Below are 5000 nucleotides of genomic sequence, written 5' to 3' on the forward strand. Positions count from 1 at the left end.
ATCCCAATCAGAGAGACGAATATTTTTTAACAGATTATTCACCCGCAGATAAAGCTGTCATATTTGCCAAGTGTGTTGGAATAGCTATAGACCAATTGTAATCACCAGAAACCATTGTGGTTCGAGCCAGAGCCCTCGTGGGCATAAGAACAAAAATCAATAATAATAATAATAATAAAAATGGTCAATTGAACACATTCACGAGCTCAATTACCTTCGACTCGTAACTACACGTCTCATTAATGGTACTTTGTATATTTTTTCCGTTAGTACCCAGGTAAACTCTCATCTGCAACCTATATTTTATTGTATAAGTAAATTCAAGTTTATACGTATATCCAATGGTAATATTTAAGGAGTTACACATGAGTAAATATACATTGTATGTCCACTTGCTACTTGAGCGACAGAGAAACAGAGAGAGAGAGAGAATGAGAGAGAGAGAGAGAATGAGAGAGAGAGAGAGAGAGAGAGAGAGAGAGAGAGAGAGAGAGAGAGAGAGAGAGAGAGAGAGAGAGAGAGAGAGAGAGAGAGAGAGAGAGAGAGAGAATGAGAGAAAACGAAAGAGAGAAAGAGAATGAGAGAGAGAGAGAGAGAGAGAGAGAATGATAGAGAGAGAGAGAGAGAGAGAGAGAGAGAGAGAGAGAGAGAGAGAGAGAGAGAGAGAGAGAGAGAGAGAGAGAGAGAGAGAGAGAGAGAGAGAGAGAATGAGAGAGAATGAGAGAGAACGAAAGAAAGAGAATGAGAGAGAGACAGAGAGAGAGAGAGAGAGAGAGAGAGAGAGAGAGAGAGAGAGAGAGAGAGAGAGAGAGAGAGAGAGAGAGAGAGAGAGAGAGAGAGAGAGAGAATAAGAGAATGGCATGAAATAGAGAAAAGGAGGAAGTCAATTTATATATAATAAGATGGAGAGACAAAGAAATAGGAAGCAGATAGATGACAAGAAACGATTAGAGGGAGAAACTTTGAGAAGGAGATCAGGAAAGACAAATGATTAGAGAAGAAAAAATATTGGGCAAAAGGGAACAACGAAACAAGGAGAAAAGGGCACTGAGACAAAGAAATAAATAGGAAGCCTGCATGGTATTCATGTTTGCTTTCTTTTCTTTTTGTAGGCTGAAATTGTCCCCAGTGGTGAGCCAGTTCCTACCGTCTTTTGCACATCGCAGACGAGAGTTTGAACCCAACAGCATTTTGGAAATTGTACGTGTCATGAAAGCCCGAGACAGGCACCTCCTGGTACAAGCCTACCTTTGATGTAAAATATAATATTAACGTCTTCGTGATTTCCATTAAGCTTTGAAGACAAAAAAAAAAAAATGAAAAATCGACCAAACAGAAGAATATGAAAAATCTCACTATAAAAGAAGGTGCACGGAAGTTGAGAGAGAAGGGGAGAGAGAAAGGTCACGTTTGGAAAAGGGGAGCAGGAACAAGGAATAGCGAATGAGCAAGAGAGGGAGAAAGAAGAATGGAAGGAGGGGCATGAATGAGAGTAGGAGGAGGTGGAGAGAGTAGAGGAGGAAGAGAGGAATGAGGTTGGAGATAAGGAGGAAGGGTAGGAGGATTAGGATGATGGGGAGGAAGAAGAGTAGTAAGAAGGGCAGGAAGGAGAGAAGGAGGAGGAGGAGGAGGATGGGGAAGAAGAAGAAGAATGGAAAGAGGGTCATGAATGAAAGAAGGAGGAAGAGGAGGAGGAGGAGGAAGAAAAATAAGTAAAAGAGGAAGAAGAAAAAGAGAAAGAAGAAAAAAGAAAAAACGAGGAAGAAGAAAAAGAGGAAGAAGAAAAAGAAGAAAAAGAAGAAAAAGAAGAAAAAGAAAAAGAAAAAGAAGAATAAGAAAAAGAAGAAGAAAAAGAAGAAGAAAAAAGAAAAGAAAAAGGAGAAAAAGAAGAAAAAAAAGAAGAGGAAAAAGAAGAGGAAAAAGAAGAAAAAAGAAGAAAAGAAAGAAGAAGAAAAAGAAGAAGAAGAACGCGAAGAAAAAGAAAAGAAGAGGAAGAAGAAAAAAGAAGAAAAAGAAGAAAAAGAGGAAGAAGAAGAAAGAGAAGAAGAAAAAGAAGAAGAAGAAGAAGATGAAGAAGAAGAAGAAGAAGAAGAAGAAGAAGAAGAAGAAGAAGAAGAAGAAGAAAAAAGGAAGAAAAGAAAAAGAAAAGAAGAAAAGATGAAAAAGAAATAGAAGAAGAAGAAGAAGAAGAAGAAGAAGAAGAAGAAGAAGAAGAAGAAGAAGAAGAAGAAGAAGAAGAAGAAGAAGAAGAAGAAGAAGAAGAAGAAAAAGAAGAAGAAAAAGAAGAAGAAAAAGAAGAAGAAAAAGAAGAAGAAGAAGAAGAAGAAGAAGAAGAAGAAGAAGAAGAAGAAGAAGAAGAAGAAGAAGAAGAAGAAGAAGAAGAAGAAGAAGAAGAAGAAGAAGAAGAAGAAGAAAGAAGAAGAAGAAAAAGAGAAAGAAGAAAAAGAAGAAAAGAAAAAGAAGAAAAAGAAGAAGAAAAAGAAAAAGAAGAAGAAAAAGAAGAGGAAGAAGAAGAAAAGACAACGAGGAAGAGGAGAAGAGGGAGGGCAAGAGAACGAAGAGGCAGAGAAGAGGAAAAGGGGGAAAATAGGGAGAGGGTGAAGATAGGGAGAGAGAGAGAGAGAGAGAGAGAGAGAGAGAGAGAGAGAGAGAGAGAGAGAGAGAGAGAGAGAGAGAGAGAGAGAGAGAGAGGGGGGGGGGACAGGGAGAAGAAGAGAGATGGAGGCAGGGAAAAAAATGAAAAGAAAATAGCGAGACAGGCACGTGAGTGGAGGCAAAAACATTGGATGGTGTGTTTTGGAAATATCTAATTTTCATAGTCAACAAAAGTTTAGTCTCCAATCACCTCAAGAATAATAGTCCTTATAAAAAAAATAAAAAAAAATCTATTTTACACTATCTCCACTGCACGCATTTGAAATGTTCTCCTTTCATCTTTGGCCAGGCTTTCTCGTCCTTATCTTCACCGCGTTCTTCATCCACTGTAACATCGGTAGTTTACTCATAGTTTACTGAGCGATGCCAATTGTACGTCAGTGAGCTCGTAAAACTGATCGTAATTGAATGGTTATCTCACCACTTACGGTTTTCTGACATCGTCTTCAGGTAGAAGCCGACCGACCATTAAGGTCACAGGCTCTGTTTATCTTTTGTTTTTCTGTTTATTTGTCTTTTTCGTTATGTGTCATCTCTTGTGTAGAGGATTTTTTCACATTGGATCATTAATTTTTTTTCTTCCAATAATACAGTACCATGATATCCTTTGCCACAAAGCTATCTAAGTGTGTGTACTTTAATTTTCTTACGAAGTTACTCATAATTCAGACGAGGATCAATATATGTTATCAGACAATGCTATTCCTCACACTGCCTTATCTACAATATTTACGGAATTTGCGAATGACATTACGTCAAATATAGATACTTTTTCTCTATAAAGTGTGAATTGAATGACCAATCTAAGATGCTTAAAATGGGTAAATACTTTAGCTTTTTAAAGGATGTCAGGTCCACTGTCATGCCCTGTCGATCTTACCATGGTTTCACTCTTTACATTGGGTCTGTAGGAAGAATCTTAAAGACATTAACATGTCGATGGCGACTTTCGAGGACGTAGTGACGTGGAGCAAAAAAAAAAAAAATCAATGCTCTCAGCGAGATGAAGGAGTCAAGAAGCAAAAGAAAAAAAATTATACGACATAGTGAAACATTCAAGCTTAAGTACGCCGTCCTTTGTGCGAACTTGGCCAAAAGCAGCGTGGTAGTATGTCACGGTAATACGTCAGGCAGACTTGATAGTGTGCCCCTCGGTTGGGACTGCTTATTGTTAACCTTTTAACACATGGAGAATTCCTCTAAACTAAACAAAATTGCCTGGCTTTAAACAGAACAAAATTATTCGAGGTGACACTACACGATGATGAATTAATCGAGGCTATCATGAGCCCTTTAGTGACCAGAGATCATTTTAAGTTGAATGAAATACTGAGGCGCTAACCAGATCAAACTCTCTAATGATGACATTAGACCTTTTTGGGGTAGCCCAATGAGGTTATCTTCTTTCATGCTGGCTGTCCTAAAAGGTCGAAAAAAAAATTCAACGTTATTTTCCTTTTTTTTTTTTTTGTTATTAGTTTCTAAGCTACATTATCCCTTTCTCGGCGCACGGAGCTTTCCCTCGGGTAAATAAAATCACGAAGTAGCAGCCAAATCAAATGAATACATTGGTAATAACTGCGAAAGGGTTAATCGAGTTCAGTTTAACTTTCTCCTGGCGCAGGGGGCGAAGAATAAATTGGTTTGGAGACAAAACAGAACAAATGTACAAGTCAGCAGTAGTGGTAAAAGGGTTCATTTCCATGACATTAGCGTGAACAGAATTTGTAAAGTGATCCTACAAGGTTACATATTTTATCCCCAACGAAGGTACAACGGTGATGAATAGAATAATCTGGTGGCGACTTTCATTAAAGAAAAGGTGTAACTCTGTACGGGAAAAGTCAACCGAGATAGGTTTTTTGGAGTCGCATTTACCCATCGACCTTCAGATTAGGTTTCCGTTTTTTGTTTGTTTTGTTTTTTGACTTAAGATTGATTTTCCATTTTTCCTTTATAGATATTCATTTCCTCATACATGTGAAGAAAATAAAATTTTGTAATGACAGAATTAAGCTACACTTTAACGAATCTCCTTTAGTATCTAAGAACAAGAGAGAAGAGTCGCAAAACATGGTACACTCGAAGACAGGACGTGACCAAAACACGAAGCCAGGACCCACCTGCCTAGGATGGGCGCAGAGACACGCTTCCTGGAACTCAAAGGGGTTGTCCATCTTGGGCCGTCAGGACTCTGGAAGGTCACACGCAACTCGGGCAAAACCCCGGGAGGTCCTGTGCGACATGCAGATTAGAGGCCGGAAGAAGAGAATAAGAGCTGCAGTGAGTAGTTTCTTAGAAACGATGTAAAAAAACTATAAGAAAGAAGACAAAGAAGGTCGACA

The sequence above is a fragment of the Oratosquilla oratoria genome, chromosome 1 (genome assembly GCF_046742065.1).
Source record: "Oratosquilla oratoria isolate Oo_2021 chromosome 1, ASM4674206v1, whole genome shotgun sequence".
Lineage (NCBI taxonomy): Eukaryota > Metazoa > Arthropoda > Malacostraca > Stomatopoda > Squillidae > Oratosquilla > Oratosquilla oratoria.